The sequence below is a fragment of the Somniosus microcephalus genome, chromosome 4 (genome assembly GCF_052327205.1).
Source record: "Somniosus microcephalus isolate GS21.2 chromosome 4, FLI_Smic_1.0, whole genome shotgun sequence".
Lineage (NCBI taxonomy): Eukaryota > Metazoa > Chordata > Chondrichthyes > Squaliformes > Somniosidae > Somniosus > Somniosus microcephalus.
The window spans coordinates 134,836,571-134,849,214 of record NC_140990.1 but is presented as its reverse complement, the minus strand read 5'-3'; the positions used below and the strand labels follow the sequence as shown (position 1 = coordinate 134,849,214).

Below are 12,644 nucleotides of genomic sequence, written 5' to 3'. Positions count from 1 at the left end.
CACATTGTTGTGGATTTTTGTCGTTCCCACCTGAGTGTTTAGCATCACCTGGCTGGAGCTCAGAAAGGACAATCTGGGGGGAGGATCGTACGGTGGGAACAGAACTACAGCCTGGACACAGTCCTTCAGGGCCACACTGAGAGGGGCAAATGGCACTTTGGTCTTTCTCGCCTCTCTTCACTGACAGCAATGTCCCCGTGCAGGTTAATCTTGAGGCCTGTAAGGAATGTGTCCCAGCCGCTCTCTTCCATGGGTCAGAGCTCCTAGGCATGGAACAGAAGGCTCCTTTACAACTGTGTTTAGAGTCAGGAAGAACAACGGTGAATGCTGGAAACGTGTTGTCAAATCAGAGATTGGTGTCAAACTGCGATCTGTTCCTGACTGAAAGTGAAACGGCAGGGTTAAGTTTCCAGTCTAAAAATGGTTGGTAATTATTCCACGACGATTTAATATGTGTGTGTGACAGTCCTGAGTCTACCATTTTAAGGCAGGTGTTAGCTCATTTAAAATAAAACCGTCAAAAATAAATTGATTAAAGTCTGCATTAAAATAGCAGAGGGAGTTCACAGGAGCCTGTTAACTGCTGGTACAATTATACAACAGACATTTGATCTCCAGATAAAGAAGGACCTGCAGCGTGTTTCCAGGAATTCCCTGTTTTATTGATGTGTGTGTTAGACACCAGGATAACTAAAAATACACGACCTGGAACATCCACGGGTTGCGTTCCCGACAGTTACTCTGGGATCACTCCTGCTGCGGGACACAACCACTGACCCTGCTGACGGTTGTAGGCTCAGGGAGTGGGGCCTCCAGGAGTGGACTGTGAGAAAGCTGGGTTTCAGTGTCCTGACACACACATGCTGAGGAACCAGAGGAATCCTTACTAAGGAACCGTCTGAGGTTTTATCCATTGGGATGAGTTGGGATGGGATGATTGATTGATTTAATAGTTTGAAGCCTAGGTCTAGTCTTGTTAATAACTGTCAGAAGCTGTGTGTAATGTCTAATTGACGTGGGATTAGGTGGGTAATATCTATGTTGAAAGGACGGGGTGAACCTTGTAACAATCCCCCAGAGATGAGCTGGGATTGAGGGACAGGACTGAAGGTGAGCAATAGTGCCCTGCACTTGCACTAATTAGTGACAAACTCTGTGTTAAAGTTTACTAATTCACACTTGTGTTGTGCTGTGCCGATTGCTCCCAGTTTGTGAATGTTCAGGATTGTTTTTGCTGCAGTATTTTCTATTGAGCTTTGGCGGGACCCACTGATTGGGTGAGACAGAGCCTGGAACCGTGACCTCACAGCACCGCCGGATGTGCGGCCGCAGGGTCCTAATGCCCACCGGGTGCACCAGCTCTCAGCGGGTTCAGAGCAACAACTGAAAAGATTCTCACAGTGTTTGCTGTGTGTGTACAAAGCTCATCATTCTTAATGTGTGTAAGCACATTCCACACAGAGAAATCATTATCTTCAGACATTATTGATCAGCATTTTATTTCCTTTAGTCACAGTGTAACTTCCGAGCGCTGAATCCCTTTAACATTTATTGATAACCCATTGTCTTGTGGGGTCTTGTTTAGAAAGTGATGTCACACTGACCATTCCGTTCCCAAGGTGAGCCTGTCTGTCCGCAGTATTCAGTGGGAAAGGGGATTAAATCACACCGAGGATAATGAGCAGCCACCCACCAGCAGGACACAAAGAGGCTGCAAAGGGGTATTGACAAGTGAGTGGGCAAGAAGGTGGCAGATGGAGTATAATGTGGAGAAACGTGAGGTTATTCACTTTGGCAGGAAGAATAGAAAAACACAATATTTTTTAAATGGTGAGAAATTATGAAATGCTATGGTTCAGAGGGATTTGGGTTTCCTCGAACACAAATCACAGAGAGTTAGCCTGCAGGTACAGCAAGCAATTAGGAAGGCAAATGGCATGTTGGCCTTTATTGCAAGGGGGTTGGAATAGAAGAGTGAGGAAGTCTTACTACAATTGTACAGGGCCTTGGTGAGACCACACCTGGAGTTCTGTGGACAGGTTTTTGGTCTCTGTACCTAAGGAAGGATATACAGGCCTTAGAGAGGGTGCAACGAAGGTTGACTAGATTGATTCCTGGGATGAGAGGGTTGTCCTATGATGAGAGATTGAGTAGAATGGGCCTATACTCTCTGGAGTTTAGAAGAATGAGAGGTGATCTCATTGAAATATATAACATTCTGAGAGGGCTTGACAGGGTAGATGCTGAGAGGCTGCTTCCCTGGGCTGGAGAGTCTAGAACTAGGGAGCATTGTCTCAGGATAAGGGTAGGTCATTTAGGACTGAGGTGAGAGGGTTGTGAATCTTTAAAATTCTCTACACCAAAAGGCTGTGGATGCTCAGTCGTTGAGTATATTCATGGCTGAGATCAATAGATTTTTAGATATTAAGGGAATCAAGGGATGTGCGGAGCAGGTGTGAAAGTAGAGTTGAGGTCAAAGATCAGCCATGGTCTTATTGAATGGTGGAGCAGGATCAAGGGGCCGTATGGCCTACTCCTGCTCCTATCCTGTGTAGTCCCACACTCCAGCTTTCCCCCATATCATTGCAAATTAGTTCTCTTCAAGTACATGAAAATAGAATGAGAGTAAACTAGCAAGAAATATGAAAACAGATTGTAAGTGCTTCTACAAGTAAGTAAAAAGGAAGAGAGAAGCAAAAGTAAACATTGGTCCCTTAAAGGCTGAGACAAGAGAAATTATATTGAGGAACAAGGAAATGGCAGAGATTTTAAACAAATATTGTATATCTGTCTTCATAGTAGAAGACACAAAAAGCAGACCCAAAATAGTGGGGAACCAAGGGGCTAATAAGAGTGAGGAACTTAAAGTAATGAATATCAGTAGAGAAAAATTACTTGAGAAACTAATGGGACTAAAATCCAACAAATCCCAATGACCTGACGGCCTACATCTGAGGGTTCTAAAAGAGGTGGCTGCAGAGATAGTGGATGCATTGGTTGTGATCTTCCAAAATTCCCCAGATTCTAGAACAGCACCAGCAGACTGGAAGGTAGCAAATGTAACACCGCTATTCAAGAAAGGAGGGAGAGAGAAAACAGGGAACTACAGGCCAGTTAGCCTGACTTCAGTTATTGGGAAAATGCTGGAATCCACTGTGAAGGAAGTGGTAACAGGACACTGAGAAAATAATAACATGATTAGGCAGAGTCAACATGGTTTTATAAGGTAAATCGTGTTTAACAAATTTATTAGAGTTTTTTGCGGATGTAACTAGCAGGATAGATAAAGGGGAACCAGTGGATGTAGTATATTTGGATTTCCAAAAGACATTCGATAAGGTGCCACATAAAAGGTTGCTACTCAAGATATGGGCTCGTGGGGTTGGGGGTAATATGTTAGCATGGATAGAGGATTGGTTAACGGGCAGAAATCAGGGAGTGGGGATAAATGGGTCATTTTCCGTTTGTCAGGCTGTAACTAGTGGGGTGCTGCAAGGATCAGTGCTTGGGCCTCAGCTATTTACAATCTATATCAATGACTTTGATGAAGGGACCGAGTGCAATGTATCCAAGTTTGCTGATGACACAAAGCTAGGTGGGACAGTAAGCTGTGAGGAGGACACAAAGAGGCTGCAAAGGGATATCGACAGGATAAGTGAGTGGGCAATAAGGAGGCAGATGCAGTATAATGTGGGGAAACGTGAGGTTATTCACTTTGGTCGGAACTGTAGAGAAACAGAATATTTTTGATACGGTGAGAAACTATTAAATGTTGGAGTTCAGAGAGATTTAGGTGTCCTCGTACAGGAAACACATAAAGATAGCATGAAGGTACAGCAAGTAATTAGGAAGGCAAATGGCACGTTGGCCTTTATTGCAAGGGGTTGGAATACAAGAGTGAGGAAGTCTTGCTACAATTGTACAGGGCTTTGGTGAGACCAGACCTGGAGCTTTTGTCTCCTTATCTGAGGAAGGACAGACAGGCCTTAGAGGCGGCGCAACAAAGGTTCACTAGATTGATCCCTGGGATGTGAGGCTTGTCCTATGAGGAGAGTTTTGAGTAGATCGGGCCTATACTCTCGGGAATTTAGAAGAATGAGAGGTGATCTCATTGAAACATGAGATTCTGAGGGGGGATTGAGAGGTTTTTCCCCCCTGGCTGGAGAGTCGAGAAGTTAGTGCTGTTGGGGAGGGTTTAAATTAATTTGGCAGGGGGATGGGCACCAGGATGTAGCATTAGAAAATAGAAACAAAGGATTGGGAGAGACAGATAGCATTATAGTAAGACAGAGTAAGGTAATAGATGGGATCAGACTAAGAGAGAATACAACAAGGTCTAAGATAGGTTAACAGTGCATGTGTGTAAACGCACGAAGCATAGTAAATAAGGTTGGTGAGCTGCAGGCGCAGATAGCCACATGGAAATATGGTGTTGTGGCGATAACGGAGACATGGCTCAAAAAAGGGCAGGATTGGGTCCTAAATATTCCTGGATATAACGGGCACTTGGAGAGGTTTAAGCTCATTAAGGAGAGCCAACACGGATTTGTAAAAGACAGATCGTGTTTGACTAATCTAATTGAATTTTTTGATGAAGTTACAGGGAGGATCGATGAAGGGAATGCAATAGATGTTGTCTACATGGATTTTCGGAAGGCATTTGACAAAGTAGCACATAGAAGGCTGGTTAACAATATGGAGGCTCATGGAATAGGTTGGTCAGTGGCAGCTTAGATAAGGAATTGGCTTAAGGACAGAAAACAGCGAGTTGTGGTAAATGGCTGTTTTTCAGACTGGAGGATGGTAGAACGTGGTGCTTCCCCAAGGGTCAGTGCTGGGGCCACTGCTTTTTTTGATATATATAAATGACCTGGATATTGGAATACAAAGTATAATTTCTAAGTTTGCCAATGACACCAAACTCAGAGGTGTGGCAAAGTGAGGATGATACCAATCGACTGCAACAGGACATAGAAAGACTAGCAGAATGGGCAGACAAGTGGCAGAAGGAATTTAATACAGAGAAGTGTGAGGTGATGCATTTTGGCAGAAGGAACAGGGAGAGGCAATATACACATAATAATGGCACAGTTTTAAAGAGTGTGCAGGGACAGAGGGCTGCCTTTATAGAGGACATGGTTTGGGTACAGTCAAGGTACATTCACATGAGGGGAAAAGGTAGAACAACCAAAGCCAGAGCTCCTTGGATGACGAAAGAGATAGGGAGTAAGATGAAGCAGAAAAAGGGGGAGTATGACAGATGTCATGTTGAGAATACAAGTGAGAACCAGGCTGAATATTGAACGTTCAAAGGGGAAGTGATTAAGGAAATAAGAGGGGCAAAGAGAGAGTATGAGAATGGACTGGCAGCTAACATAAAAGGCAATCCTAAAGTCTTCTATAGCATATAAATAATAAATGGGTAGTAAGAGGAGGGGTGGGTCCGATTAGTGACCAAAAGGAGACCTATGCATGGAGGCAGATGACAAGCTGAGGTACTAAATGAGTAGTTTGCACCTGTCTTTACCAAGGAGGAAGATGCTGCCAAAGTCACAGTGAAAAAGGAGGTAGTTGAGATACTGGATGGGAGAAAAATTGATAAAGAGGAGGTACTAGAAAGGCTGGCTGTACTTAAAGTAGATAAGTCACCAGGACCAGATGGGATGCATCCCAGGATGCTGAAGAAGCTAAGGGTGAAAATTGCAGAGGTACTGGCCATAATCTTCCAATCCTCCTTGGATACGGGGGTGGTGCCAGAGGACTGGAGAATTGCAAATGTTACACCCTTGTTCAAAAAAGCGTGTAAGGATAAACCCAGCAACTACAGGCCAGTCAGTTTAACATCGATGGTGGGGAATCTTGCAGAAACGATAATGCTGGACAAAATTAACAGTCACTTGGTCAAGTGTGGATTAATTAAGGAAAGCTAGCATGGATTTGTCAAAGGCAAATCATGTTTAACTAACATGATTGAGTTGTTTGATGAGGTAACAGAAACAGTTGAGAAGGGCAATGTGGTTGACGTAGAGTACATGGATTTCCAAAAGGCGTTTGATAAAGAGCCACATAATAGGCTTACCAGCAAAGTTGAAGCCCATGGAATAAAAGGAACAGTGGCAGCATGGATACAAAATTGGCTAAGTGACAGAAAACAGAGAGTAGTGGTGAACGGTTGTTTTTTGGACTGGAGGAAGGTATAAAGTGGTGTTCTCTGATGGTCGGTTCTAGGACCACTGCTTTTCTTGATATATATTAATGATTGGACATGGGTGTACAGAGCAGAATTTCAAAATTTGCAGATGACACAAAACTTGGAGGTATAGTGAACAGTGAGGAAGATAGTGACAGACTTCAGGAGGACAGAGACAGGCTGGTGGAGTGGGCGGACACGTGGCAGATGAAATTTAACGCAGAAAAATGCGATGATACATTTTGGTAGGAAGAATGAGGAGAGGCAATATAAACTAAAGGGTAGAATCCTAAAGGGGGTGCATGAACAGAGAGACCTGGGGGTTTATGAGCACAAATCATTGACGGCGGCAGGGCAGGTTGAGAAAGTGGTTAAAAAAGCTTACGGGATCCTGGGCTTTATAAGTAGAGGCAGAGAATACAAACGCAAGGAAGTTATGATGAACCTTTATAAAACACTGGTTTGGCCACAACTGTAATACTGTGTCCAATTCTGGGAACCGCACTTTAGAAAGGATGTGAAGGTTCAGAGAGGGTGCTGAAAAGATTTACAAGAATGGTTCCAGGGATGAGGAACTTTAGTTACGTGGATAGACTGGAGAAGCTGGGGTTGTTCTCCTTAGAGCAGAGAAGGTTGAGAGAAGATTTGATGGAGGTGTTCAAAATCATGAGGGGTCTGGACAGAGTAGATAGAGAGACACTGTTCCCATTGGCGGAAGGGTCGAGAACCAGAGGACACAGATTTAAGGTGATTGGCAGAAGAACCAAAGGTGACATGGGGAAAAACCTTTTACGCAGTGAGTGGTTAGGATCGGGAAGGCATTGCCTGAAAGGGTGGTGGAGGCAGATTCAATCGTGGCTTTCAAAAGGGAATTGGATGAGCACCTGAAGGACAAACATTTGCAGGGCTATGAGGGAAGGGTGAGGGAGTGGGACTAGCTGAAGTGTTCTTGCAGAGAGCCGGCACGGACTCAATGGGCCGAATGGCCACCTTCTGTGCTGTAACCATTCTATGATTCTACGAACACATTAAACCTTCATAGAATAATTACCAATCATTTTTAGACTGGAAACTTAACCCTGGCGTTTCACTTTCAGTCAGGAACAGATCGCAGTTTGACACCAATCTCTGATTTGACAGCACGTTTCCAGCATTCACCGTTGTTCTTCCTGACTCTAAACACAGTTGTAAAGGAGCCTTCTGTTCCGTGCCTAGGAGTTCTGACCCATGGAAGAGAACGGCTGGGACACATTCCTTACAGGCCTCAAGATTAACCTGCACGGGGACATTGCTGTCAGTGAAGAGAGACGAGAAAGACCAAAGTGCCGTTTGCCCCTCTCAGTGTGGCCCTGAAGGACTGTGTCCAGGCTATAGGTCTGTTCCTGCCGTACGATCCTCCCCCCAGATTGTCCTTTCTGAGCTCCAGCCAGGTGATGCTAAACACTCAGGTGGGAACGTCAAAAATCCACAACAATGTGTTTAAAGCAAAACTGATTTATTTGATCTATATCCAGAATATTAAACTTCAGCTCAGTTACAGGGGTTATTAACATCAGCAGAAACAAACCCCAACTGTCAGACTGAACATGGTTCAGTGCTGGATGTGATTAACAGCAGCAAAAACAGCAGAATCCAACCCCTGCAGTCAGTTGTTAACTCGCTGGTGCGTCAGCAGGTTGAATGACTGAGTGAATCCCTTCCCACACACGGAGCAGGTGAACGGCCTCTCCCCAGTGTGAACTCGTTGGTGTCTCAGCAGGATGGATGACCGAGTAAATCCCTTCCCACACTGAGAGCAGGTGTATGGTCTCTCCCCAGTGTGAATTCGCTGGTGTGTCAGCAGGGTGGATGACCGAGTGAATCCCTTTCCACGCTCAGAGCAGGTGAACGGCCTCTCCCTGGTGTGAGTGCGCTGGTGTACAGTGAGGTGAGATGATTGCCTGAACCCAGTCCCGCAGTGAGAGCACCTGAACGGTTTCTCGTCAGTGTGAACACGATGATGACACATCAGTTCCCCAGAACTATTATAGCACTTTCCGCAGTCCTGGCATTTAAGAGGTCTCTCGTCAGTGTGAACATGCTGGTGTGCCAACAAGTGGGATGAATTAGTGAATCCCTTCCCACACTCAAAGCAGGTGAACGGCCTCTCCCCGGTGTGAGTGCGCTGGTGTGTCAACAGGTAGGATGACTGAGTGAATCCCTTCCCACACTCGGAGCAGGTGAATGGCCTCTCCCCGGTGTGAAGTCGCTGGTGATTCAGTAGGTTGTATGACTGAGTGAATCCCTTCCCACACTCAGAGCAAGTGAACGGGCTCTCCCCAGGGTGAACTCGCTGGTGTGTCAGCGGGTGGGATGACTGATGAATCCCTTCCCACACTCGAAGTAGGTGAACGGCCTCTCCCCGGTGTGACTGCGCTTGTGACTCGACAGGCCAGAGGATCGGCTGAAGCCTCGTCCACACACACAACACGTGCACAGTTTCTCTCCACTCTGAACGGTGCCTTCTGCTTCCATGTTCAAAGGTCCTGATGAATCGAGTGACTGTCAGATCTTGAAGTGATGTTTGGTTTGAGTTTCCCGTCTGCAAATCCTCCTCTTCCAACCCTGGAACTGTACATGGGAATTCTAACCCTGGGACTGTACATGGGGATTCCAGCCCTGGGACTGTACATGGGGAATCCATCCCTGGGACTGTACATGGGAATTCTAACCCTGGGACTCGACATGGGGATTCCATCCCTGGGACTGTACATGGGAATTCTAACCCTGGGACTCGACATGGGGATTCCATCCCTGGGACTGTACATGGGGATTCCAACCCTGGGACTGCTCTTGGGGATTCCAACCCTGGGACTGTACATGTGGATTCGAATCCTGGGACTGTACGTGGAGATTCCAACCCTGGGACTGTGCGTGGAGATTCTAACCCTGGGACTGTACATGGGGATTCTAATCCTGGGAATGTACGTGAGTATTCCAACCCTGAGACTGTACATGGGGATTCCAACCCTGGGACTGTACATGGGGATTCCAACCCCGGGACTGTACATGGGGATTCCAACCCCGGGACTGTACATGGGGATTCTAACCCTGGGACTGTACATGGGGATTCCAACCCCGGGACTGTACATGGGGATTCTAACCCTGGGAATCTACATGGGGATTCCATCCCTGGGATTTTACATAGGAATTCCAACCCTGGGACTGTACATGGGGATTCCAGCCCTGGGACTGTACATGGAGATTCCAACCCTGGGTCTGTGCATGGGGATTCCAACCCTGGGGCTGTACATGGGGATTCCAACCCTGGGACTCTACATGGTAAATCCAACCCTGGGACTGTACATGGGGATTCCAACCCTGCGACAGAACATGGGGATTCTACCCCTGGGACTGTACAAGGAGATTCTAACGCTGGGATTGTACATGCGGTTTGTAACCCCGGGACTGGGACTCTATTTGGGAATTCCAACCCTGGGACTGTACATGGGGATTCTAACATTGGGACTGTACATGGTGAATCCAACCCTGGGAATGTACATGGGGATTCTAAACCTGGGGCTGCTCATGGGAGTTCCAACCCTGGGACTGTACATGGGGATTCTAACACTGGGACTGTACATGGGGATTCTAACCCTGGAACTGCACGTGGGGATTCCAACCCTGCGACTGTACATGTGGATTCTAACCATGGGACTGTACATGGGGATTCAAATCCTGGGACTGTATATGGGGATTCTAACCCTGGGACTTCACATGGGGATTCCAACCCTGCGATTGTACATGTGGATTCTAACCATGGGACTGTACATGGGGATTCGAATCCTGGGACTGTACATATGGATTCTAACCATGGGACTGTACATGGGGATTCGAATCCTGGGACTGTACATGTGAATTCTAACCATGGGACTGTACATGGGGATTCAAATCCTGGGACTGTATATGGGGATTCTAACCCTGGGACTTCACATGGGGATTCCAACCCTGCGACTGCACATGTGGATTCTAACCCTGGGACTATACATGGGGATTCTAACCCTGGGACTGTACATGGGGTTTCCTACCCTGGGACTGTACATGGGGATTCTAACCCTGGGGTGTACATGGGGATTCCAAACCTGGGACTGCACATGGGGATTCCAAAACTGGAACTGTACATGGGGATTCTAACCCTGGGAATCTACATGGGGATTCCATCCCTGGGACTGTACATGGGAATTCTAACCCTGGGACTGTACATGGGAAATCCAACCCTGGGACTGTACAAGGGGATTCCAGCCCTGGGACTCTACATGGGGATTCTACCCCTGGGAGTCTACATGGGGATTCCAAACCTGGGACGGTGCACAGAGATTCCAACCCTGGGACTGTACATGGGGACTCTAAACCTGGGTCTGTACATGGGGATTCCAACCCTGGGACTGTACATGGGGATTCCAACCCTGGGACTGTACATGTGGATTCTAACCATCGGACTCTGCATGGGGATTCCATCCCTGGGACTCTAGATGTGAATTCTATCCCTGGGAGTGTACATGCGGAATCCAACCCTGGGACTGTACATGGGGATTCTAACCCTGGGTCTGCACATGGGGATTCCAACCCTGCGACTGCACATGTGGATTCTAACCCTGGAACTGTACTTGGGAATTCTAACCCTGGTACTGTACATGGGAATTCCATCCCTGGGTCTGTACATGGGAATTCTAACCCTGGGACTGTACATGGGGAATCCAACCCTGGGACTGTACATGGGGATTCGAACCCTGCAACAGAACATGGGGATTCTAACCCTGGGAATGTACATGGGGATTCCAACCCTGGGACTGTACATGGGGATACCAACCCCGGAACTGTGCACGGAGATTCTAACCCTGGGACTGTACATGGCGATTCTAACCCTGGGACTGCACATGGGGATTCCAACCCTGCGACTGTACATGTGGATTCTAACCAAGGGACTGTACATGGGGATTCTAACCCTGGGACTGTACATGGGGATTCCAACCCTGGGACTGTACATGGGGGTTCCAACCCTGGGACTCTACATGGGGATTCCAACCCTGGGACTGTACATGGGGATTCCAACCCTGGGACTGCATATGGGGATTCTAACCCAGGGACTGTACATGGGGATTCTATCCCTGGGACTCTACATGGGGATTCCAACCCTGGGACTGTACATGGGGATTCCAAAACTGGAACTGTACATGGGGATTCTAACCCTGAGAACCTACATGGGGATTCCATCCCTGGGACTGTACATGGGAATTTTAACCCTGGGACTCTACATGGAGAATCCAACCCTGGGACTGCATATGGGGATTCTAACCCAGGGACTGCACATGGGGATTCTAAGCCTGGGACTGCACATGGGGATTCTAACCCTGGGACTCGACATGGGGATTCCATCCCTGGGACTCCAGATGGGAATTCTATCCCTGGGACTGTACATGCGGAATCCAACCCTGGGACTGTACATGGGGATTCTAACCCTGGGACTGCACATGGGGATTCCAACCCTGCGACTGCACATGTTGATTCTAACCCTGGAACTGTACTTGGGAATTCTAACCCTGGTACTGTACATGGGAATTCCATCCCTGGGTCTGTGCATGGGAATTCTAACCCTGGGACTGTACATGGGGAATCCAACCCTGGGACTGTACATGGGGATTCTAACCCTGCGACAGAACAAGGGGATTCTAACCCTGGAAATGTACATGGGGATTCCAACCCTGGGACTGTACATGGGGATTCCAACCCCGGGACTGTGCACAGAGATTCTAACCCTGGGACTGTACATGGGGATTCTAAGCCTGGGACTGCACATGGGGATTCTAACCCTGGGACTGTACATGGGGGTTCTATCCCTGGGACTGCACATGGGGATTCCAACCCTGGGACTGTACATGGGGATTCTATCCCTGGGACTGCACATGGGGATTCCATCCCTGGGACTGTACATGTGGATTCTCACCCTGAGACTGTACATGGGGATTCTAACCCTGGGACTTCACATGGTAATTCTAACCTTGGGACTGTACATGGGGAATCCAACCCTGTGACTGTACAAGGGGATTCTAACCCTGGGACTCTACATGGGAATTCCAACCCTGGGAGTGTACATGGGGATTCTAACCCTGGGACTGTACATGCGGTTTCTAAACCTGGGACTGTGCGTGGAGATTCTAACCCTTGGACTGTACATGGTGAATCCAAACCTGGGACTGTACATGGGGATTCTATCCCTGGGACTCTACATGGGGATTCTATCCCTGGGACTCTACATGGGGATTCCAACCCTGGGACCGTACATGGGGATTCTAACCCTGAGACTGTACATGGGGATTCCAACCCTCGGACTGTACATGGGGATTCTAACCCTGGGACTGTACATGGGGATTCCAACCCTGGGACTGTACATGGGGATTCTATCCCTGGGACTCTA

General features: G+C 47.5%; 1 pseudogene; it reads right to left on the bottom strand.

The window, feature by feature from the left end:
- Positions 1 to 7,781: 7,781 nt before the first annotated feature.
- Positions 7,782 to 8,791, bottom strand: LOC147119807 (uncharacterized; annotated as a pseudogene).
- Positions 8,792 to 12,644: the final 3,853 nt, after the last annotated feature.